The sequence below is a fragment of the Gymnogyps californianus genome, chromosome 1 (genome assembly GCF_018139145.2).
Source record: "Gymnogyps californianus isolate 813 chromosome 1, ASM1813914v2, whole genome shotgun sequence".
NCBI classification, from domain to species: domain Eukaryota; kingdom Metazoa; phylum Chordata; class Aves; order Accipitriformes; family Cathartidae; genus Gymnogyps; species Gymnogyps californianus.
Window position 1 is genome coordinate 78702115 of NC_059471.1, and position 26777 is coordinate 78728891.

Genomic DNA, 26777 nt, shown 5'->3' on the forward strand with positions numbered 1-26777 from the left:
TTACCATGGACCAGAATTGTCCTGAACTACATAGCTCTTTAAATTATTGTATTTGTGATATGGATAGACATACTCAGAAACAGAAAAAGAAGGATGAACAAAATAGTAAAAGGAACAGGAAAAAGCCTAGGAAAAAATTACACTCCAATTTCACAGAGGATATTTATTAGGAAGATAGCAGGTGAATCCTCAGCAATTCAGCCTTTGGTAGGGAGATTTTATTTGAACAAATCAGGTTTTGTCTCTTTCCTTGGAAATTGCAGGGAAAGCTGCGCTGCTATTTTTTGTTCCTGTACTGTGGTTATCAGATTTTAGAAACAAAGCATGACACATTTGCTGCTTGTCTTGCAACTGAGAACAAAATGAATGGAAGACTAGGACTGAGATTAACTTCGTTTTTCTGAAACCAGCTAAGGTGAAACATTGCAGTTATCCATGGTGCCTATCATTCACAGTTAAGACCTTGTGCTACGTCCAAATTACCACATCGAGCCATGTACTCACACTCCTCTTTTTAACTCCCACAGACCTTTTCCTGTCAGACAACTGGAAGTCAGAAGTCTATTAGAAATACCTTACAGCATATGGAAGTTTTCAGACGGACATTACTGATTTAGGCACCGCTGACAGCTGCTTATCAAGACAAAACAAGGAAATCACTTGGCTGGTGTTTCCAAGCTAATTATCAGTGGAGACAAATTTGCCAGAAGAGGGCCCCAGGACTCAGGAGATCTGCAGTCCTGGAGCAGTTTTTGATGAGAGTCTGTAATCTTGAGCCACCTCAGCCTGCTGCAGCAAGACGTTCATGCTCCTAGGAAGGATTGCAAGGGAAGTCTGAGGTCCCTAGGGAAAAAAAGGCCTTGCAGTACATTTCACCTGCTTCGGCAAAGGGGGACAGATCTCTTTGCACTGTCTGTAGTTATTTTTTCAGTGATAGGAAGAATGAAAATTCACAAGGTGGAAGGGATTCACAGTATGGAGGAAGCGGAAGAGAAGGAAAGGCAAGAGAAAAGAAGAATTAGATATGTCAGACATTCACACCTGTCAGACTTTCACCGTAATGTTTTCTGTGGTAAAATTCCTACAATGAGATGCAAAATCCAGCCTCAAGGTTTAAAAGCAAGATCACATAAGGACTAAACTCTAAATATGGAATGCTATATGGCCTGTGTTATGGTGGCATAAATTTCTGCATGTAAGGTTAGGCATGATTTAATGGAGTGTATTACCTTGCACCCAAAAGAATCTTTTTCATGTTTAATTAGTAATTATTAATAGGTATTTAATGTCAGCAAGTGTCTGATGAGTCCTTGTATTTTTCACAAAACCGTTGCTTCAATTGCAGTAATACAAATCATATCCTTATTGCTAAACAGCATTTGATATGGCTTTCTCATAAAAAATCTCTAATAACGGCAAACACAGTAGTTAGAACAGCAGTAACATCTTCTTTATTCTCTTCTATACAACCGGGGAAAAACAAACAAACTATTAATCCGTAATTGCCTCAATTTTTTTAACAGATGTGTTTTTCACATGCATTTATTATCTTTTTAGGACTGTCAAAGAAAGAATAACGCACTTGCTGGCTTTGTTGCTGCAGCTCACTGCAATATTCTATAATATTCTATAATTAAGCCTTTATTCAATCAGAACTATGACCTCCCTGGGAGAAAGTGACTGTTGTAACCTTTAAAGCAGCATGGTAATTAATATTCAGAGCCTAAACACATTTTAGCTCTTCTAGCAGCATCAAGCTAAAGCTAGTTGATCTTTGTGATTTTGAATTCTTTCCAAATGTACTAAAAGGTGACTGAGTAAAACTGCAGTCAATGAATATCTGATGTTAGACAAATGAAGATTTTTTGTTTCCACAGTTCTTTGCTGATTCTCATTAATTGCAAGAACAATTTTTCTTAATTTAAAAACTAATCATCATGGCAAAGTGTCAGCCCCACATGACACAAACTGAATTCATAAACTTGTCTTTTCTTGATGAGGATATAATTTCTTTCATGCTCTGAATACCAGATCAAAATATTTGTTCAAAGCTACTTCAAGAAATTCAGGAAAGGAGTAACTATTTGTCCAGAAATACACAACACTAAGAGATTTATTTTTTTTTTCCTGTGGCCACTGTGAAGATTTCAGAACAGTATCTTCATGTGTCACCCTAAAATCCTGAACAAACAGGAATGCAGCTTTTTTTCTGAAATGGGGATTTATACTCTGGGTTTTGGTTTTTTTTTCACATAATGCTACAGAAAGGCATTAACAGTAATATTCAGTTCTTGACTTCACAAATCTGTCTTCCCTTAAATAATGATTTGGAAGGGTGACCACATGACTCTCCCACTGCAAAATGCCATGGACAGCAACAGCTGAAAAAGTAGAATGTGAGTACATCCCTCGTGTGTTGAGTGAAATACCCCAAATTGTCTTAGGGGACATTTGCCCCAAACTTGTGCCAGAGGGAAAGATGACCACCAGCTGGACTGAGTAGTAACCAGGGAATTAAAGTCTTCTGAAGCAAAGGTCAGCTTGAAAAGAAAGGCAAAAGAAGCACGACAATTTGTAAAAGTAGAGAGAGTGAGGTGGGAAGAGGGCAGCAGCTGGACATGGTTTGACATTGCGAGAAGTGGCCACCAACATCGCAAACTCCCTCCAGCCTGGACAGAGCACCCTCCTGTAGGGTGCCTGCACCCAGCCAGGGGCTGTCCATGTGGGCTGGCACACAGGGACCCCCTTGGCATGTGTGGGGCCTCGTGGGGTGTTTTTTAACCTGTGTGGGTCAGTGGGTGGTTGGGAGTGGCAGGAGCTCACCTGATGCTGGAGCAGCCATATGTCCCACACAGAGGATGAGGGAACTTCCACTCCCCCTCGATGGGGCTGCTGGTGACCCACGCACCCCGGCGGCAGCCTGGTGCACACCCAGCTCTGTGCATTTGTGGGTGTGATTAGAACTTTTTGGGATTAGTTATAGAAGGGTGTTTAGAAATTTGCAACTGTATACTAACCTTTCTTAAGTGTCTAGTACTGCAGTTTATCTTTTGTATTGCTGATATTGATCCTGAAAGTATAGCTCAGTGATTGCTGGCTAGTTATATGTCATTAATAAATTAATAAACTGCTTTGATTCTGATTTGATTTGAAACACATGAACTGAGCAGCTTTTCCCTATGACGGTTTATTCTTTAAAAATAAATAAAAATGCATAATTTTATAAGAGGAAACATAAAGTATTCTTAATGTATTTTGATGTATTGCTTGTAATTAATCTGGCATCTCATTTTTTCTACATTCTTTCATGTAGAGAAAACTAATGTTTCTTTAAATTGAGGTTTCTGAAGTAACAGTTTTATTTATTTTTCTCTGATTGTGTTAAGGGATGCATTCTAGATGAATGCTTTAGTTTTAGCCTACTAGATTAGCTACACTCAAGGAGAAAGAAGACTACAAATGAAAATTACTGGGAATTTTCCTTTTCCACTCCCTTTAAAAATGAATGGACTCACAAGCTACATGCTGTCACTTACACTGTTTTGATAATGCAGTGAAGACACAAAGCTCCTTTAGATCCCACTTACACAGGAGGAAATCCCTAGGTCTATCTTTATAGCTGGCTTTCACACTATGTCACAGAAATCTTACTGAGAGACTAAACAAACTCCAACAAACCAGTGGGGATATTTCCCCTTTACTACTAAAAAGTTATGTGGGGACCCGCAGTGACAAATAGCAGGGGCCAACATCTATAAAATCCACCCAGACAGGTTACTTCTGTCCAGCTCCAGCCTTGTCTCGTGGCTGGAGGCCATCCCTACATTAGCATACCGTGCAGACCTGCAAGGGTGAGTCTAGAACAGAATAGCTGGACCTCATGTCCACACTGTACATGGCCTAACTCTTGTCTGGTCTCATGGGCTGAATGAATGACCACTGGTGGACATCGTGCATAAGGGGGAGCACATCTTCTAGCTGAGGTTCACCTGGAAGGGTCCAGGCTGTACTTTACAGAACCTCTTTGCAATGTGAAACAATGTCTGTTGAAATGCACTCTTGATCTGAATTAAAATGCTAGTATGGACACGCTCAGGATCAAAATTATATACTTCCAACCACAAAATTTCAATTTGCAAGGAGCAGGCTCAGGTGCAGCCTCATTTCACCTATGCACTTTGTCCAGATATGCGAATAACTTAGTAGCCTGCTTAACAACTATAAAGCATTTCACTTACACTAAATAGAATATTGGAATATAACCTATCCTAGTACTTAGACAAAAGTATTTTCAACTGAAAGTTATGTGGTGATTTATGGGCATTGAATAGATAGTTTGAGGAGAATAACATGAGTATGTCAAGAAGCAACGTCAATCATAACTGACAACTTTGTGTCACGTAGAGCTCCAGCTCAGGGGAGATATGGAAGGATGTATGGATCACTGTTAACTTCAGACACCTAAAAACTCTGTGTCTAATCTAATATTTTTTGTACTAACCTGACAACTACTGTGGAGAGACAAAAAAACCCTCCAAAAGTAGCTTCAGCTTTTTAGACATCTAGCTTTGGATTGGTTGAATTCCCATCAAAGTAATGTTCTTTCTCTGTAGAAAATAGACAAATGTAGATGACCAGCTTAGACCTGACACCTACCTTTTAGGCAAGTTTAGGTGAAATCAGTCCCTACCTAGAGAATAAAGTAATCTCTAGTACTCATGGCTCCTCTTGCTCAGGACAGATAGACTGCCAAAAGGGCAGACTCTGCTCTGTCCGCTATTGAGATGAAAATACTGAAAGACTCCCCTAACTTCACTCCAGTTTTCCTGGATTTAACCAGTAGAAAGTGAAGAGGAATTTGTTTCCATTTGAGGACATGTTTCATTGCTCTTTTTTGCTCTGAAGTAGCTGTGCAGAAAAAGGGAGGTTTTATCTTTCAGGGACTGCTAACCTAGCCGTTGGCATGAATACTAAATTCACTTTAAAAAGAACAGAAAAAATAATTAAAATACATACACTTAGGAAAAAATAAAGACAAAGGAAAAAAAAAACCCAACACCATTAGGTTAAATACAGTAAATTACGATCTGAGAACTATGGCTTCAGCCTTAGAGATAAATACAATCACCAAGATAACTGCAATCTTGTAGCAATTTGCATTTATTTTATTCCTATGTACTGATTTCTCATTCTTTTTAAATTATTGAAAAATAAAATACTGTGACAACTTTCCTTTGCTATTTTGCACACAGTAAAACCCAGTATTACATCACTGTAGGAAAAGCCCATTCTTTATCTTCATATTTTGGCCCCTGGGCCTAATCCATATCAAAACAATTTGAATGCTGGCTGAAAGCCTGTATTTCAACTGTGACTGTTCCTCCATTGCTTTGCACCTTTTCTTTCTTTCTTTCTTTCTTTCTCTTTCTTTCTTTTTCTTCCTTCGTTCCTTTCTTCCTTTCTTTCTTTTTCTTCCTTCCTTCCTTTCTTCCTTTTTCTTCCTTCCTTTCTTTCTTCCTTCCTTTCTTTCTGTCTTTCTTTCTGTCTTTCTCTCTTCTTTTCTTTCTTTCTTTCTCTCTCCCTTTCTTTTTCTTTCTTTCTTTTCTTCTTTCTCTCTCTTTCTCTCGTTCTTTCTCTTCTTTCTCTTCCTTTCTTCCTTTTTCTTTCTCTCTTTCCTTCTCTCTTTCTTTCTCTTTTCTGTTTGTTTGTTTCCAAAGCAGTGGAAGCAGGAGACTAGACACTGAGCCACACTTCTACCTTCAGACTTTTTTCCACTGCTTCCTTACTTATCCCTTCCACATTGGTTAGAAATGACATTTGAATTCCTATATCAACACCAGGTGTAAAGGAAAGCTTGTATAACAAAAGCATGTGTGATGGAAGTAAAAGTTTCCTGCTCTACGTGAAGAGTGGAACAGTAGTAACAACGATCAAAACCACTTACCATGTTATATTTTTCAAAAATATTTATTTCCTTTCTTTTACTTTCTCAGTTTAATTATGAGCTGCTGTATGCTCATGTCGTGGTTTAACCCCAGCCAGCAGCCAAGCACCACGCAGCCGCTTCCCCCTCCCCTCTCCCAGTGGGATGGGGAGGAGGATCGGGAAAAAAAAGTAAAAATTGTGGGTTGAGGTAAGAACAGTTTAATAACTAAACTAAAATAAAACACACTACTAACTAAGAATAATAGTAATAATAATAATAATAAAATAATAATATTTGTATAGAAAAGAAATATAACAAAAAAAAAAGAAATAAAACCCAAGAAAAGACAAGTGATGCACAATGCAATTGCTCACCACCTGCTGGCCAATGCCCAAGCAGTGATCCAACGCTCCCGGCCAACTCCCCCCTGTTTATATACTGGGCATGATGTTCCGTGGTATGGAATACCCCTTTGGCTAGTTCAGGTCAGCTGCCCCGGCTATGCTCCCTCCCAGCTTCTTGCACACCTGCTTGCTGGCAGAGCATGGGAAACTGAAAAGTCCTTGGCTTAAGATAAGCGCTACTTAGCAACAACTAAACCATCAGCGTGTTATCAACATTATTCTCACACTAAATCCAAAACAAAGCACTGTACTAGCTACTAAGAAGAAAATTAACTTTATCCTCAGCCGAAACCAGGACAGTTCATTTAATTCTAATCTTAAAATTTTCCGTTTCATATGCATAGTCACATGAGTGGAAATATCGTTCTCTGTAGTCCATGCCGGGTTGTAATAGATTATAAGTTATTAAAAACTTAAGGGGAAGCTCAGAAAACTACAAATGCAAAAGATTCCCCTGTTGTGATTTTTTGCAAGTGGGGTTACTTCAGTAACTTTTTCCAATAGTAACAAACAAACAAATAAAAAATATTTCCTTTTCTCAAGGAAGAATATTTTGCACTACTCTAGTAACTCTTAGGACAGTTTTTTTTTAAATTCTAAATTTATACTGCAGTAGATATAGTATAAAATCTCTCAGTGGAAACACAAGGTTGATTTGGTGTGCAGTATTTTCTTACTGGTTCAAAACAATATTAAAAGTTACAAATACAATTTGGTACTGGTAAATTGCACTGACTTTAAGATTTAAATAAAACCACAAAGCAGAAAGTTAACCAGTTATATTTGATTTTTTTTCCTATTTAAGGGGGAAAAATACAAATAATGAAAGATTAAACTTCATTCTATCATACATTTTAGTAGCTACTACGATCAATTTTAAAAGTGCATCTTGAAATGAGGTACACTCTTCACTGCAAATAAAGTACTTTTTCTTCCTCTTCTGCCCTTCACAGGTTTTCTTAAAAACAAAATGTTTAATTTCTGAGACATAGCCCTTATATAAGAACTAATGCCAAACTTAATAAGACACATTGAAAAGCCAAGATATCACAATGAGAAAGTAATCATCAGGAAATCTGTACAAAATCAACAAGCTAGTGCATTTTGATCTATTTGTCTCCTCCTTTTTAAGCCTCTGTTGTATTGTCTGGCCTCACATTTCTTTCATCTTTATGCCTCTTCACGACTGCTGCCCAGACCTGTATAGCCTGCTGCAATTCATTTGTCAGGCAAAATTCTCACAAATAAGATTGATTTGTACAGCATCTGATCAGAAATACGACATAAGCAATATAAATAAGATACAAGAGACTATGCTTCGAAGCATAATCATGTCTTTTTTGTTTTCATTTGTGAAATGCCAGAGGAGGGCCTTTTTAAAGCAAAGAGCAAACAGCAAGCATACAACAGAGTCTTCATATTTTCTAATAGTTTTTGTCTGTACATATCACATATACCACTGTAAAAGTGTACCTGCTGAACTCAAATGTTAACGTGTTCAAATGTGAAGTGAAATCCATTGGGGATTACTGAGTACATAGAGACCACAGTTGGTTCAGGAAGTCTCTGAGATATAAATAGTTGGAGGATAGAGAAGTATTAGAGGGAATTATCGTATAATTTTGTCCTATGCTTACCCTTCCCTAACCGTCCCCAAACATCCCCAACAGTGTTTGGAGACAGGATGCTTGGCTGGATGATGTTTTGTTTGGAATCAATATAACTGTATATTCCTTTTTGTTTTGAATCTATGCGTAACTTTAACAGTACCGTTTAAACTTTACTGCAAAGATGGTGGGATGCAAGATGGAGTGATGGTGTCCTTGGCACATGTTTAGCAGAAAGAAAAACATTGCTGAATTTTTCCTGCAGCATGAATCGCCCATGCAAAGCTGAGTAAGCATCACTGCCGCACAGACTCATTCTGTGCAGAGAGAGTCTGAGACAGATATCTAGTGACTAAGACAAATGGGAGGACTGTGGAGTGGCCGTGTATAGGTCTTGCAGAAATAATGTTAAACAGATACTTCTTCATTTTGAAAACAAAACAATAATACTTTTCCTTCAGCTGCAAAATGGTTTGAAATTTGCAGGGGCTACTGTCAAAGCAAATTTTTTAATAGTCAGCAACTCAAGCAGTAGTATGGCCTGCTATTCTAAAGTAGTGGTCACAGAAAGAAATTTCTGCCTGCTATGGCTATTTACCCTACCCAGCTCCAGATAACACTCATTTAAATTTTAACTCAAGATATGATAAGTGAAGAGAAAAATGTAGTGAAGACAACTCAGCTTACAGTTTTCATATGAGTTAATAGATTATATTAAAATATAAAGGATAGTGATGCCTTTAATCCAATTTTCTAACTCAGGCTTAAGCAAGAAAACAGTCTCTTATGATTCTACCTTGATAGATTCTTTCAAGTTACCTCTATTGTGAAGACAAAACCTAAATCTACTTGTCTAGAAAGAACCACATGGAGTACAAAAGAATAGGTCAGAGAGAGGGTGAAGTGAGAATATTATTATTTGTTTCTATATTGCTTCAGTACTGAAATCTAAAGTGTCTTCTTTACAAGTCAGGAGAATATCTAGTCTTAAAAACATAAAAACCTTTTGAAAATGTCCTGGATAGCGTATGTTTATAAGAACACTTAGGGGGAAAAGAATGAGAAAAGACAATAAGATGCATTTTAACAAGATTTAAAACCTATTTTTATGCCCATTTCTAAACAGTGAAAAGCTTCTTAGAGAGCATAAATTTATCAGAGCACTAGGGAGGTCAACAAGTTTTATTCAGTTAAACCATTATGGTATTTCTACAATGAAATAGTTTTAATGAATCCAATTGAAATTTGTACATGATACCTTAACTGCTTTTAAATTTGCCTTGTTCATTGTAAAATGCTCTGAAACTATTGTGCAATGAGATTAGGCCAAGGAATGTTATCTAAAGCATTAGAGATTGAAGGCATTCTCAACATTCATGATGAGTAACACATAACTCTATATGAAGTGTCACTGAAGAAGCTTTTGCCAATTGTTATGAATGTAGATTTTTTAAAAAATAGTAAGTAAAGATGACAGCAACAAACATTGCAGAACACATTAATTGATCTATTGTCTTCTTACTTACTATTTATCCAAATATTCACAAGTCAAACCTGCCATTACACAAAACACAATCAATAAAACAGCAGGTCCAATAAAACCATTGTTGTTGAATGCATTATAAACAGCCTGATTAAAACCAAACCAAAACAAGCTAAAATCAATCAATTGCTCTAAGAATGTCATTGCCAGGAAAAAAAAAGTAAAAAAAAGTTATGTGTGTTGGAGAAGAGACTGACAAATACCTGGTGTACTCAATCAGCCTATGCTTTGAAAATATTCTCTAATCACTCATCTAAGTGATCGAATCCAAAGGCATTGAACAAGAGAAATGCACTATAAGTAGAGAAAAACAATTGAATGAGCCACTACTTTTTTGTGGTGTGTTGACCCTGGCCAGCAGCCAAGCACCCACAAAGCTACAATGCGGTCACCCCGCCCCCCCCCCAAGAAATACATGGGGCGAAAATGCAAAGAACAAACACAAGAAAACTTGTGGGTTGAGATAAAGACAGTGTAACAGGTGCAAGAAAAAAAAAACAACTGAAAGAAAGGACATCACTCGCCACCTTCCACAGGCAGACCGATGCCTAGCCAGTCTCTGAACAACATCTACTTGGAAGCCAAATCCACCCCACTTCTTCCTCTGATGTTATGTCCTCTGTGCATGATGTTATACAGCATGGCATATCCCCTTGGCCAATTTGGGTCAGCTGTCCTGACTCTTGCTCACCCTCCCAACCTCTTGCCCACCTCCAGCCTACTGGCTCTGGGGTAGAGAGGGAAAAATAAAAAGCCTTGGCCCTGTGCAAGCACTGTTCAGCAATAACCAAAACATTGGTGTGTTACCAACACTGTTTTAGCCATAAAACCAAAACACAGCACCATATGGGCTGCTCTGAAGAAATTTAACTCCATCCCAGTCAGGCCCAGTACATTATTCCACAGTTGTGGCACAACCTCCACTTTTTAGAAGTGCCTATTTCATCAAGAAGAGTTGTGTTGTAGGTCCATGAAAGCGGGAAATAATTTTTTAATTATTATTATAAAATATAGATGAAACCTACATGAAACTAAGACTAAATTAATATACTTTTGATTTTTTCAGCTAAATGATCAATATTATGATGAAGGGACAACATCTTTAGCTGGTCATCCCTAAAAGAAAAAACCTGATAGGACACAGGAAAAAAGTTACATATTTTAAAGACAAGCAAAGACATTAGGTTTACAGCTACAAATGACAGGAAAGTTAACCTGCATGGCATAAGTGGCAACCTGCTGTAAAAACAGCAAGGGGATTTTTATCTTTAATTATTGTCCTGGTTTCAGCTGGGATAGAGTTAATTTTCTTCTTAGTAGCTGGTACAGTGCTGTGTTTTGGATTTAGTGTGAGAATAATGTTGATATAACACGCTGATGTTTTAGTTGTTGCTAAGTAGCATTTATCCTAAGTTGAAGACTTTTCAGCTTCCCATGGTTTGCTAGCAAGCAGGTGTACAAGAAGCTGGGAGGGAGCATAGCCAGGGATATTCCATACCATAGAACGTCATGCTCAGTATATAAACAGGGGGGAGTTGGCCGGGAGGGGTGGATCGCTGCTTGGGCTTCGGTCAGCAGGTGGTGAGCAACTGCATTGTGCATCACTTGTCTTTTCTTGGGTTTTATTTCTCTCTTTTTTTTGTTATATTTCTTTTCAACACTATTAGTAGTAGTAGTATTCTTCGTAGTGTATTTTATTTTACTTTAGTTATGAAACTGTTCTTATCTCAACCCACAATTTTTACTTTTTTTTCCTGATCCTCCTCCCCACCCCACTGGGAGGGGGCAGGGGGGAGCAGCTGTGTTGTGCTTGACTGCTGGCTGGGGTTAAATCACGACAATTATCAGCTTCAAAAGATTGGAATCTTTTGAATAAAAGGGTTATAGGAGATTAGGCATAATTTTTTCTTGCTAGGAAAAACGCCAAGTGACCAAGCAGAGAATATTATTGCATTAATATACTGGTGTCAAGAACCAAGTGCTTACAAGTCGCTGTGAAAATGAGAAATAAGGGCTCACAAGATTAAGAACTTCATTTGGTTATTTTTTTTGTTTAGTATTTAAAACAAAGTTACCCATCAGTTTTTGTTGTTTTTATGTAATGCTACTTTTAAGAGAAATAAAATTGCACTGTAAAACCATAAATTTTAATTGAACTGTAAAGAAGCTTACCGAAACATAAATTTCTCTGCTGGTTAATAGGCTGTTAGTATAATGGTACTATTACCTCTGAAAAAAGGCAGGTGCCCTCTTAAGCCAAATATTCAGTTTAGTATTCAACCAAATTAAGTCACCCCAAGTGGCCCTCCAGTGAATCCTGTTGGCAGTTTAGGAAGTAGTCACCAGCACTGGCATGTATCTTCTTATTTCCAGTTTTATTTTCTTATGCCATAGCCACCTTTTCTCCAGTAAGAATACTGTTCTTTGCTGTCTTATGTAAGAACTGGATGGCAACTAGCAGCACCAAAACGAATCACTTTGTCTTGAGTAAATGAAATCATTAGAAAATGAGGTTTTGCATAGAAGTAGCATTTTGTACACGTTAGATAAGGGCCATTAGCATGCCAATCAGAGTGCATTATTACCATTGCCTACAATCCTTTTCACTCAACTTGTCTGACCTGAAACATTAGTTAGATACATGCCTACTACCTCCAATGGAAAGACACTTGAAATTGTATATTTCTGTAAATAAATAAACTAAATAACTAAATAAATAACAACACTGTTATGTTATCTAATAAACATAGCAGAGCAACCTTGATTCTGTGAATTCAGTGAAGTCAAGGCAAATGCATACTGATGCAACAGATACCCTACAGGTAACATCCAGCTCATAGAGCTTCTTGCTGGCAGATGAGCTGAGCGTAAGGATTCAATGGATGGCAAAGAAATGGAAGTAGGATAATGCTCATTGTCTGCGTTGGCCCTGTAGTGGGAAAAGAGTCATGCAGAACAAAGAAAATGTGGCAAGGGTCACTCCAGTTTGGGATTAATAATGACCTCTTGCAGCTGTGTCTGTAACACCCTTAACCCTGTCCTAGGCATTTACAGATCAGCACCATTCATCCTCCTTGGAATGTGCAGAACAGATGATCTGGGAAAAATCTTCAGTGACCAAAAAAGCCTCAAAAATGTGTCAGCGACATGCAGGTAGCTGGCACAAATTGTGACTTCCAGTGAGGCAATCTGATAGGAGAGTGGCCCCACTATCAACAGGAAAACAAAGATCAGTTATGATCTCGTCCCCAAGCCACAATTCATGTCCCTCAAGGCAAGCTGAATTTTCGTGCCTCTCTTCACGTTTTTTTTTGTGTGTCTCATTTTGAGCTTAAGACTGCATGCATAGTTGGAAGAACAAATGCAGCAGAATATCAGAAAGCAGAGGAGCAACACATATTGAACAACTAACATACCACACAAGCCACATCATTAAAAAAAAAAAGAAGAAAAAAAGAAAAAAAAAGAAAATATTTAAATTTGTTTAGTTTGAATGGACTACTTGAAGAGGTAAGCACTTTTAAATGCAAAAAGTAGGACAATGCAAGGAAGAGAATGCAGGATGTAATAAAAACTATTTTCCTACTAGGTAGCCTGACATCATTAATGTACTATAAAAGGCTATGTGATTTCAAATGGCAGACTTCTTATGAGGACTGACCACTTGGAAGAGGGTGATGGTTAACAAGTTATCATTAACAATGCTCTCATTTGTCTTCTGCTCCATGGACAACTGTCTTATTCTCTTAAGCACCATTTTCAGTCGCAAGAAGCAGACTTAATAAGTTACCTCATTGGGTTGCGTTGCTTCCTGTTCTCAGGTATAAACTCCATTCCCCTAAACTAGCAAACAGTGCATAACATTTAGACAGCTTAAACTATAAAACTGAAAATTAACTGGGCTTTTTTTCTCTTTTTTTTTTTAGTTAGAAATCTTAAAAGACAGTAAAATATCATACATCTGGAACACAGAATACTAGCTTCAGAATTAAAAGCCTATTAAAATTAAAGTTATCCTTTTTTAGTTAGAATGGAAATAACTATGTAGCTAAGAAGATGAAAAGAACAAACTCATCAATTTCCAGTTAGAATTTTTTTTTTCCATAATGTTTTGTTTCAGAGTTCAGGACTTTAAGGGAGAATAACTGTATTGCCATCTATAACAATAGCAAATATATACACTTAAAGAGCAAGTTCTTTTTAGCCATTAACTTGAGAGAAAGACTTTGGTCACAAACAGAGCACCTCATGGTATGTCCACGAACTTCAATGCAGTTATTTGTGGCTGCTGCTGCTTCCTTTCTTATGCTTACAGCAGAAGAGTGTGCTTACAAGCACAGAACTGGAATACAACAACTGTACCTGGCCCAATGCATCAGCTATTATTCACTCTGCTACTGCATCAGTGCCAGTTAATCTATGATGAAAAAAGCATCCAAGTTGACTCTTCTTCTTTCAGGAAAGATTTTGTGTTGGTAATATTCAGCTGGCTTGAAGCCTCGACACCCATCAGTGCCCCGTGCGGGGGCTATCAATTGGTTAGGGATCAATTCTAGACATTACCTTCAAAAACACACTTTGAACACTGGTGAAGCAAAATGCTCGTTGTTGATAAGCACAGAAAACAAGCACATATGGTACTGAGAGAAAAGCTAAACTGACTCTGCACAAATAAAGCACTTGCACTATTTCTCTACCTTCCATTGTGATTTAATTTCCAAAAAAATTCTACTAGTAAGTGAAACAAAAATCATAAACCTTTATTTTGCATCTTAAATAATGCTATGTTTGGGCTCACATAAGAGTTGAACTTTTCATGATGTGGAGTGCAGTGGATTTTTAAATCGTCAGACTGTGAGTACATATTTTTAAGTTAATAGTGAATTGTTAAAAATGAGCAGGAATGTTGCATTATTTTAATCTTAACAAATGGTTGTTCTGAGAAGCTAATAACATTCTGACTTCTTTATTGAAAAAAGCTGATGATGCCCTTGCCTTATTTGTGGTGCATACTATTATGAAGTATGGTGTCAATAACCTATAAACTAGGTAGCATGCTGTTCTGAAAGCTCATGTAACATGCAGTAGGGTTTTCTGAGAAATTAGACAAATCAGCTCTGTCAATAATATTTGACTAGAATTCTTCATATCCTTAATAATCTGAAAAAATGCTCAGCTCCTTGACAAAGCCCTAAGGAAAGGGACTGGGGAGAAATGAACCTTACCACTCGCTAGTCTGACAGTGACTAATTACTGACAAAACCTTTAATAAAATTCCTGGGAGCCAAAAATAAAGTTGAAAAGTGAGACTATTATTAAAAGTCTTTTTATGCTACATACTCTGTACATATCTTCTAAAAATGATTAATAATTATACTATACAGACCCCTTTGAGAAAGGCATAGCACAAATGGTTTTCAACCAGAGTATTCATAATTCTTTATCTTGATCCACTAGTTTTTTTGTACTAAATGCTCCCTTAAAATTAAATTTCCTATGCAACATCTAAAATGCCTGCTGAAGAACCCTGTCAGTGGAGGCAGGCAAAGTATCCCACTTAAACAAAATCATGATGTATTAAAGCAGCAGATTACATAGAACATGTATCATTTTTTACGCCGGAGGATATTGGCATATGCCAATACCAAACTTCCTTTGGCATCAGTTTTTAAGAAAGGCTTGAAGAAAAATAACATATCTTCTGGTGTTCTAGTTTTTGTTCCTTCTTAGCATGCTCAATAAATGGTTAATCAAAGCTAATTGGTAAACAAGACTACAAAGTTTATGTGTTTTGTTGCTGAATTTACCAAAACGGCAGTGTTCAGGAAGATCACATGTGGGTGTACGCCATCTTTTTCACAAGTCCGGTTAGCATGTAAGGATGTCTTAGGTATCTGTATCCCAAAGTTAGACCCTATGACCCTGCAGCTATAGGTGGGCTAACTAGGCTGTGATAAAGCTTAAATTTCATTCTTTTGCTGATTTACAGGGCCCTCAGGAACTATCCCAATACCAGAAGCCACACGAGAGCAACATTGCCACTGTGTCTCCCATCCCTCACATCTCGTACGTGTTTTCTGTGTTAAGTGGTCTACTACACAGCTTCAGAAATGGCTAAAATGAAATTTTTAGAAAGATAAAAGTGTTCATGCGCTTCTGTCTCCATCTACTATTCAAAGTAGAGCTTTAGAAGACTTGAATAAGGTAAGGTAATATTTCAGGAATTACATGAACAGATTTCTAGAACTCCTAGTAGTATACTCTATTTTTTTTTTTTTTTGGTGATTTCTCCTGATAGGAAAAAGTCCTGTATGCAAATTTACTTTCTTTTTTTTTAAAAGAAGTTTTTGACAAAACTATCTTTTCTAAGTCTTTGACACTGAAGTCCACAGAATATATTAAAATGGATTGTCTCAGATTGGTTTTGCACTTCATGAATCCCCTGTGAGAAATAAATGGATTTAAATAATGTGCCTCAGCATTCACTGTTCTAGCAAAGTGAACCAAATCAATTCTGCTGCACATTCAAACACACAGAATATTCTGAATTAGTGTTTCTAAGGAGGAGTTTACCACAACAGTAGAACTATTATGTGTCACAATTACTCTTCTTAAAAAGAAAAAAGCAAGTATAAACCTCTTCTTATCACTTCCATAGCCTCAGTAATCCAATCATTTACACACAGAGATCCTAAATATTTTAAAGCATACTTTGACAATGTTAAGTTAGAGCATTCCTGGAGAAACATCAAGCTAAATATCTATAACTATGATGTTTGCCAAACAACTTTCATAAAGTGTAGTCATAAATTAGATGGGCTTTTTTGGTAATCTGAGGCATTTCTTAAACTTCAAAAAAAAAGAGATTTGAAGATAATAATATGTTATGATCAAAACAATGAAAATGTGGAGTTGCCTCTTTGTTTTAACACATTATTTCATAAGTTTTCTGTAAAGCTCTGAATAAATTTGGAAGGTCATGGTCAGTCTTGCCCTACCACATTATCATAGCAGGTGAAATATTTTTGTTATTTTGTACCAGTCTTGACCAATATCTGATGATTTAGAAGATGTATATATACTTTTCATTCAACTTTGTAGTTCTTAGTTTTAAATTAAGTATTGCTTTCAAGATTTTACGTGGCATTCAGTTATTCTCAATCATACTATATATAAGCACAAATAATAACTATATGATCATAAAATATAACATATAAATAACAATATAACCATATGTTGTGGTTTAACCCCAGTCAGCAGCCAAGCACCACGCAGCAGCTCCCTCACTCCCTGCCCCTGCTCCCGGTGGGATGGGGAGGAGAATCAGGAAAGAATGCAGAAGTCATGGGTTGAGATAAGAACAGTTTAATAACTAAAGTAAAATACAATACTAATAGTAATAATGAAATATAATAATAATAATAATAACAGTAATGAAAAGGACTGTAACAAAAAAAAGGGGGGGGGGAACAGTGATGGACAATGCAATTGCTCACCACCCGCTGACCAATGCCAGAGCCACAATCCACACCTCCCAGGCAGCTCCCCCCTGTTCATATACTGGGCATGACATTCCATGGTATGGAAAAGCCCTTTGGCTAGTTCAGGTCAGCTGCCCTGGCCACGCTCCCTCCCAGCTTCTTGCACACCTGCTTGCTGGCAGAGCATGGGGAACTGAAAAGTCCTTGGCTTAAGATAAGCGCTACTTAGCAACAACTAAACCATCAGTGTGTTATATCAACATTATTCTCACACTAAATCCAAAACACAGCACTGTACCAGCTACTAAGAAGAGAGTTAACTCTGTCCCAGCTGAAACCAGGACACCATAAAAATAAATTAGAGGGGGGAAGGGACATATTAAGTCAACTATTCTATGACACGTGGTCCTGATGGGAGATTGTCCTACTCATTGTTCCCTTTTTACTTATCTGGCAGTATTTTTGTCTTTGTATCTAATTATTCATGTCTTTAGCGTTTTTCTTTGATTTTTTGTCCTTATTAAAGTTGTAATGACAGGTGAGGTAAATCTTATTGTTAAAAATAAGATGAAAGAACCAACCAAAATTTTGGACATTTGAATATAAAAGTCAATTGTTGGTAGCTGAGTTCATGCTACAATAGCCATCATTTCATAGGCATAACATAAACTTCCTTCTTCTAAGTGGTATATAATGGCTTCCTAATAGAATTACTCTGGGCCTTAGGGAGGAATTAGATTTTCAATTATTACATTCATAATTTAGAAAAAGGAAATGACAATTAGATTTGTTTAATTTAATCTTCCAGGTAATGTGAGATTTTCCCCACTAGTATATTTGTACTTGGTTTTGGGTTTTGGTGCTTTTTGCTGTGCTTACTTCTCTAATTAATATATGTTTTATAGCACTAAATCATTATAAAGGCTAACAATAATGAATTATTTTTCTCTAGTTTTAAAAATCTTTTTTTATGAATCTCAGGATAAACTTACTTTGTTCAGCGTGATGGTTTTAGTAATTACACTGTTTATGTTTATGTATCCATGTAGTGATTTTAATACCATGTAAGAAAGCTAGAAATACTGGAATAAAGAAATCAAACTAGAATTGGCTTTAGAACACATTCTGGGATTTCTAAACATCTCCAAATTACGCTCTAGCACTTCATTTTTTCTTCAGGATGGATTTAGTTTTGCTGATTTCTGAGAGACCACTGGAAATCATGCAGTGACAATCCCCTACTCTCAGAGGTGATTTTTGGGGATACCCTCCCCCTCCTCTCCCCAATGCACACTGCTGTTGTACTCAAAACAACACATTTCAAAAACAAAATAACACAAACCCTTGATCAGTTGCTAGAAAATATTCATAACAGTATTGAGAATTTGGCTTCTCAGACAGAGATAGGAATAGTAGGAAGATCCTACTCACAGGGGCAAATTTTTTCAAAGGAAGATTAATCTTCATAAAATCTTCTATAGTTATTGGGTGGAGAGAGAGAAAAAAAATCCCACCTTTTCTGAAGGGCAAATTAAAACACTGAATTGCACTGCTGCTCTGAACTGCCACTGAAGTAATCACTCATCACACTGTCAAGAGAAGGAGTTTAATGGGACTAATCTCTAAGGGCACAGCAAGCACAACCTCAGCACCTCCTGATACGTGCCACCAGGGGCAAGCAAGGGAAGCACCCACGGGAGTGTATCAGACGGGACTCATCTTCCAATCCAGCAAAATGGTGTTGAAAGAGCAGGGAAGGAGGTGATCAGTTACTGATCTCTAAAGAAACTCAGAGGAAGGTGGAAATTACAGAGATTCCCCTTGGGAAGCAGCACAGATCAGAGGGATGGCTGGAAACACTGCTGCCGCCTGTTGGGGCTAGGCAAGGTTGTGACGGCAGTTAACATGCTTCTCAAATCTACGGTATTTCACATCCTAATTTGTACTACCACTTCTTTTACAAAAAAATGAAACATGCTATCAAAATCTCCCACATGAATCTTATTCCTTCAGAATCAATCCAGCTCTCCTTCTGGCATTAACTGGCGTGCATTAAAGCAGTAAACACTCTTGATACACCCACACTCAATATGTCACTAGTAAAAGATGAGAATCTTTACCAATTTCTACTCCAAATGACCCTCAATGTGTTGAAGTTAACTCAGATCCTCTACATAACAAGCAAAGCTAAGAGGTTGTAGGGCTCAAAATCAAGCAAAATAGTTGTGAGAATATGATAACTATAACCCAACAGTATGAGGCATAAATGATGAAGAAAGAAATCTATCTGAAGCAAAAGAAAATAAGGAAGTATTTTATAAAGGGTAGTATGACCATTTCCAGACTTTAGGTTGGTTACTCAGGTGAGATAAATTCAGATCTTCTGAAATGATTCTCCACAGCAGAAAATGTATCTGAAAGGCCTGAAAATCTTTGATTAAATTTCGTTATAAAACCGAAAATATTTATTACCTGGAACCATTCTGATGCTTCACATTCTTTAAGATAGTAAAAGACTAAGACAGAAAGTCCTAAAACATGTATTAAATATACAGAAAAGCTGAAATTGCTTCTGGATTTGCACATATACAACTTATTTTATGAAATTTAAATGTTGAGTACATAGACTTTGTTGTTTTTGTCTTGTATTATTCTGGTTATGAAACAGATATTATTTTGGAGAGGAAAAAAAGGGTTAGAAACTGTTCAATATTCATGTTTTGAATGTTTCAAAATAGTATTATAAAAATAATAATTTCCTATTTGTTATTGTTCTGGTTTCATCTGGGGTAGAGTTAATTTTCTTCCTAGTAGCTGGTATAGTGCAGTGGTTTGGATTTAGTAGGAAAATAATGTTGATAACATACTCATGTTTTTAGTTGTTGCTAAGTGGTGTTTATACTAAGTCAAGGATTTTTCAGCTTCTAATGCCCAGCCAGCAAGAAGACTGGAGGGGCACAAGAAGTTGGGAGGGGACACAGCCAGGACAGCTGACCCAAACTGGCCAAAGGGATATTCCATACCATATGACGTCATGCCCAGTAGATAAAGTGGGGGGAGTTGGCTGGGAGGGGCGGATCGCTGCTCGGGAACTAACTGGGCATTGGTTGGCGATTGGTGAGCAATTGCATTGTGCATCAGTGGTTTTGTGCATTCTAATTCTTTTAGTATTATTATCGTCTTTTTTTTTTTTTTCCCTTCCTTTCTGTCGTATTAAACTGTCTTTATCTTAGCCCATGAGGGTTTTTTTGGTTTGGTTGCCCCCCCCCAATTCTCTCCCCCATCCCACTGGGTGAGGGGGAGTGAGCAAGTGGCTGCATGGTGCTTAGTTGCTGGCTGGGGTTAAACCACAACAGTTATTTTCAACCAAAGAATGTAACAGAAATAGTTGTTTCTTTAGAAACCAGTTCCGAAGACTAGGAGTTCATATTCTGTAGTTTTGGCTAAGCTCTTTGTGCTGGTTTCTACAGAAAACCACAGACGATTGGTTCCTCCTATCCTTTGATTCCAGGAATTCATAAGCTTGAAGAAAAGAGAGGAAAAGTGCTTGCACAAAATTAAACCATCTTCATACTTCATATTTGTCCCTGCTATCATGTATTCAAGAACATAATCCTAAAATTAAAAGACTCTCAATCCTCTGAAAGTTAACAAAAAAAGTTACCATTAACCACACTAAAAGCACTTTCACTGCATGTTATCTGTCCCTAGATTATTGCTTAGCAGAAGGAAGAATATCCAGGAATGACTAGACAGAACATTATTTTTTTTTTCCTCCACTCTATCCTGCTTGTAAAGAATACTGACAATAAAGTGTTAAGTATTAAATAATCTGGGGCAAAAAAAAAGTTGTGAATTTGTTTTCATATTTGGATCCCCAGAAGTAGCTATTTCTGATCTGTCTACATACAGTATTGATAGGAATGAAATTATTCTTCCCAATGAAGAGGAGCAAAAGTGAGGTTAACTTTGTACAAAAGCCTCTTCATGTTATGTTATTAGAGACAAAATTAAAGGACATATTCATATTTATGCTTGTACTTTGTTGAAAGTTTTTAGTAAATCTAATTATTGTTGACCTTTTATTCAAAAATATATTTTTTGCTTCTCTTCACCCTTAACAGAAGGGTAAACGAGTCATTTATTTCTTTTGCAGTATGTGCCTATTAAAATGACTATTTACTGTCATACTTCACTATTAAAATGGAACTATTTTGTGTTGCCTAGATACAGAACAGAAGGCTACTTTATATAACTAATAGACATGAACAAACAAAGCAATCACAGATGAAAATTATTCTTTATTCTACTATTTTCTTTACCCTTATTTGCCCTTTTTTGTTACCATTGCTTCATATATTGTGACAATAAAAACATTCTTACTGAAGATACCTACAATTCTAGTAGGATTTTATGGTCTTCCTTTTACATTCAAAGCATTTCACCAGCTAATTTTGTAAACGGATTATTGCACCCATTCACTAAGAGGAGGATAAGCTATGGCATTCAACATTCCTAGCTTTACTTACTGCTCTAGTTTTATTTGGATGTAAATATGATGCAAAATGTCTTTCTTGAAAAACCTGTAAGATTATCTTAAATTGTATTTTCCAGCTTACATCATGGGACAACTTTAAATACCGTTTCTCTAAGTCTGTTCTTATTCAAAACGGTCATCATAAAATGAAAAATAATAGAAGAATATTTTATTTCAAATATGTGTTTTCAGAACTGCATAACTTCTCACTGTTATGCAGAAATTGTAATTCCTTTTCATGTTTTTAAATTGAACTGTACTCTTTTGCCTTATGTATGTTTTCTGTACATACTGGTCTCCAGTGGAATTTCTACATATATATATATGTATGTGTGTGTGTATTTAGTGTTCATTAAGTAACAATTAAAAAAAAAAACCTGTCTTTTGTCAAACACTTCAACCCATTGCGTGGTATTTATTGCTAGAAAAGGAAATGTAAGAAAAACAATTTGCTAAACTGGGAGAAGGTTGCAGAACCTACTCTCTGGACTGTGGTTGCTTTGTTTTGTTTTTGTTTGTTGTTTTTTTCCCATGGAAATTTAAACAGTAATACAAATGAAATCTAAAAAAAATAAAAAAATATTTACTCAGATCCCACCATTTTCCCTTCTCTAAATATTTTCATCATTCATGTGCATAGCTTCTTTTTGCCTTGTCATCTTATGGCCCCATGATTTTTCTAGCCTGTCTGAATAGTTACCTGGTTTACCAGAAAGATTAGAGTCTATCATCAGTTGGAATATTTCCTTTGGGGCTGAGGAAGTCTGTAAAATAGGTTTCCCACATCTTGGATGAATATTACCAGGGTAAGATGTGAAACAGCTGTTTCTATACACTGCCTGCTCCTGAATGCAAGTCAGACTGATTCCTCAGGAGAAGGCTCCCCTTTCTGTAGGCTGGTTGCTTTGTCTTAACTTAGGAGAAACCTATATTAGAAAAAGTCACTCTTTCCTAAGGTCTTCAGAGCCTATCTTTCTCCACTGACTGCACTGCTAACTTAAACACTTTATTTTTGTAGAATAGACCCTAACTGTGGAGTCAGGCATCTGCAAGCTCCATGGAGATAGTGTCTGAGTTGAGCATCTAATCAAGTACAAGTAACTAAAAGGCAGGGCTGCTAAATAAACATCTCAACATCTCTACAAATATATAAAATAATCTCCCCAGAAATAATTTCCAGCACTGCTTACTATAGAATATTAAAAAAAAAATGAACTTGTTGAGTACTTTTAGAAAGCTCCCTGTTTTAGACCCTCACACCTGTAAGACAGAGGGCTTTGTTTTTGCATTGCAAATGTATACAGAATACATGAGCAGCGGTAAAGCAGCTAGTGGTAATTGGTATTTGCCTAACAATTAGTAGAACTTTTAAAGCAGCATGGATATTGTGAGTGTTCTTTTATGTGAATTGGTGAGTTGTTTGTCATCATTTGCTGAATTTGTTGCATTATGTAAAGAGACAATTCTGCTTGCATGCTACTTTGGGATCAAAGCAATGACTCACAAGCACTATTTGTCTGTTTGCGACAAGAAGTCTTTGTACCAATATTCTTACTGAAGATATCAGAGCTCCCAACAGGATGCAGAATTTTTATAGTGCTTTTTTCATTCTCTAACTATTTCATGGCAGGTCACCAAATATTTTTTAAAAGTGGGTCATTGAGCTCATTCACAGTTTTTCTTTTTTTTCCCTATTTTTATCCAAGATTTTTCATCACATTAATAGTCTCCTGGGAAAGAGCTGCAGAGACGTATCATCAGTGCATGGATACATTTATCTGTGCTGTCTAATACCAGAGCATAGTGTCTGAGAGCGAAAATTCCAATAAGAAAATATCCAACCTCCTGGACAGAAGCTCAGTGTATTTTTAGTAAGTTTGCTTGATCTGAAAAATTTAACATGCATGCACACACACACACATTAAAACAAAAATTAAGCATAAATGTAAATATACATAATCTCCTTTCCAGTGAGAAGATAGATGGGTACAAGGATTTTAATTTTCATGCACCGTATCTATTGCTTCCAGGGTCTTAAACTTTAGGTCATATCCATGCCATTTGGCAGAAATTTTCAGCTACACAGAGAGATAAAAATCTGAAAGTGTCAGGTTCCAAGTTCCCTTGTACTTCCAGGTTCCCAACTCCCTCACTTCATAATTTACATTTAAAAAAATCCTGTTTACACAAAATTTTGAAGAAGCTAAGACTCTTTTCAAATCAAGTAAAATAAATGGTGTGAATTTGGATTAAAAAAAAACAGATCTTTTTTGACAGTTTAATATGAAGGGACTTTATCTGAAATTACTACAAGTTTATGTCAGTGTTTCTTCTGGTATTGCCCAGATAATTAATATTGCAGTAAGTACAAGTGTACAAATCCCTACTGCTTTGCTATTCTGGAAAAGGGACTGCTGGAAAGGTGGCTATGGGAGAGACATACAAGCGTGTATAAATGCTCTCTAACCACACCATAAATACTCACTGTTGAGTATAGGCTTACATAGTAATTTCTGTGGTAGGATTACTTTTATCTCACTCCCTCCTGCCTTCTCTTCACCTCTTCTCTCTTTCCAATGGATTTATTTTTTAATTTTTTTTTTGGTGCCAGGTCATCGTACTTTACTGGTACCATTCCTTTGAGAGTTAGAAAGTAGAATTATCCTTATTTTACAAATGAAGAAACTGGAGCAGAGAAACTGAAAGCCCAAGACACAGAGGAAACCACTTTTAGAATTAATAATAGAATAAAGAAGTCCATGGCTCCTAGCCCTAAGCTCAGCATGCTGTAAAGTGAATGTTTTCATCAATGATCTGAAAGTAAATAGAAAATCTCTGAGAATAAATCTTACAGATGACTGATCCAATGAGGATAAAACACCCAGGCATCGTGATACAAATCCACTTATTATTCTGTTCTTTTTCCTTCAAACAAAAATGCTTTATCCAAAGCAAAGCACAGATTTATACACGAACAAGGAATGGAAGCCACAGAACGTATGTGAATGTGAGAGGAGAAATGGGCAGTATCCTACAAATCAATGACTAAAAAAGCCCTAGGGGGGTGGGGTTTTTTTAGAGCAACTGAGGAGACGACTCCAGTGTGATAGACTGATGCTATCTTTGGATATATAAGGAGGAAGCAGTTTGTAAGAAAAGGGGGATGACTTCATCCCTGTTAAGAACACTGTAATCCATTCTGAGGTTTTTATTTTAAAAGATCATCAGTGCGAATGAGGAATAAGCCAAAAAATCTAGCAACTCAGGAAAATGACAGAGAAAAAACAATAGCATTCATCTCTCCTACTTTCAAAGATTGTCAGTGTAGACAGCTGAGTTAGTCCTCTAGCTCTCCCTTTAATGTCAATGATAATAAATATCTACTACGTTTTAGGCATACACATTTAATAAAAGTAATGCTATTCTTTAGACTTTGGAACCCAAGTCTGCTGAGGTTTTGCAAAAAAAAGATTGAGACTTAATTGCAATGTAAAAATAACCTTCTGATCACAAAAACTCACTTATTTAGCAAGGAAAAGTCATAAAAACAACAACAAAAAGGCTATAAGCTAAAGTGAGACAAATTCAAATGAGATATAAATCATGCAGGTTTTTTAAAAAGAGCGGGTAATGATCACACTTTAATCTAATGGTTAGTGCATGATGTTGATACAACCCCACTAAGGAGTAGATTTAGTAGCTTAAAATTCAAGTGAGGAATTATTTCATTTCACAAAACACACCTTTGCCTACTGAAAGGTAACTTTGAAGGTGCTGTGTGGCTATATTATTACAATTCCAATGAACACAGATTATCTTTCAGTCTGCCAATAAAGAAGGGAAATGAAGTTTATGTTCTAGTCTAGAACCAAGAGATGATTCATTTTAAATTTCTGCATACCCATTAAAAATGACATATAAGCTCCTATGTACAACAAGTGAACGGTATAGATAACTAGGAACCCACCAGTAGCAGTTACATCCTTATAGACTGAGAATTAAACTGGCAGCACTAAACAAAGTACTAGCATAAGAAACCACGCATCAGACTTGACCCTTTGATTAAGTATTTCAATTTCGTAGATTGATGGAAGCTCCTTTTCTTACAAGGAAGGAACAATTCTTCTTATTTCCATGCAATTTTTCTATTAAGTTGCAATTACTTTATTTTTTAGCTATGTTTTTCCTGACAAAATTTTCCTTCCCTTATACTATTAATTGTACTAGAGGCCAGGCGCTGGGATTTATTCAGTTCAGCTTCCTGAATTGCACATCCTAAACAGAGGCAGGTGACCACAATGTTGTGAATGTGTATTGCTGTTACTCTATGATAAAAGAGTGATTTTCATGTGGGAACTTCTGATCACCTATACAACAACCAGGGAACAATTTGTTCCTTCATCTTGTCCTGCACAGTTCGTTTAGGATGGCAGTTCAGCTGCTTTCCACCATGGCATTAAATCAACAGTTCTATAAGAAATTGTGCTTCTCAGAATCTCTGCTGCCTTCTCATTACAACAACACGAACTGGTAATTCCATTTAAAATGAAAAGTGTTAAGTTGCATAACAAAGTGGATATTAGCTTTGCCTATGATTTCCTCTGAATGCATGCTACAGCTAACCCAGTTTTCCCGGTGTCTTTTATAGGGATTCTGTGCTATTTATTACAACTGCAGCTGAGGATTATTTTCTTCTAATGGTGAGTCAATTTTTTATATAGAATGAGTCAATGTTCTGGGAAATGAAAAATTCATAGACTAAGTTTGTAACATATTTCAGGAGGATTGAGGGGGGTAATTCAGAGTTTAAATTGATGCCTGGTAAAGAAGCCCATATTCCTTTAAAATTAATAATTTTTAATAATAGAAACAATGTAACACAATCTAACTATGTTATTACTGTGCCATGAATATAAGACAATATAATTACATTGTTGCTATGCCATGAATGTTCGCATTTATATGTTCTTCCTGCCACTGAAGTAAACAAAAAAGATAAAAAGATTTTATACAGAAATTAGCCCTTTCCTAAAAGATTATTTTAGAAAGAGAACTGAAAAAATTAAAAATAATCATTACATTTAAATATAAGACACAATTATAAAGACAGTAACTGGTTAGACCACAAGTGTAAATCACTGAAAAAATATGGCTCAAATCTGCATCTTAAATTGGATTTTAACTAATCTGTTACAAGGAACCAAGAGATGCAGAGAAATGTCATGGAATGAACAACAGAGAAAAAAGAATGAATTTGTAACCAGCATTTTCAGCATCTG

At 36.5% G+C, this 26777-nt stretch overlaps 1 protein-coding gene across 4 annotated transcripts in view; it reads right to left on the minus strand.

Moving 5' to 3' along the window:
• The window catches only part of NLGN4X (neuroligin 4 X-linked), a 131935-nt gene that overhangs the window by 12358 nt on the left and 92800 nt on the right, over positions 1 to 26777 (minus strand). The gene's annotated exons all lie outside the window — the stretch shown is intronic.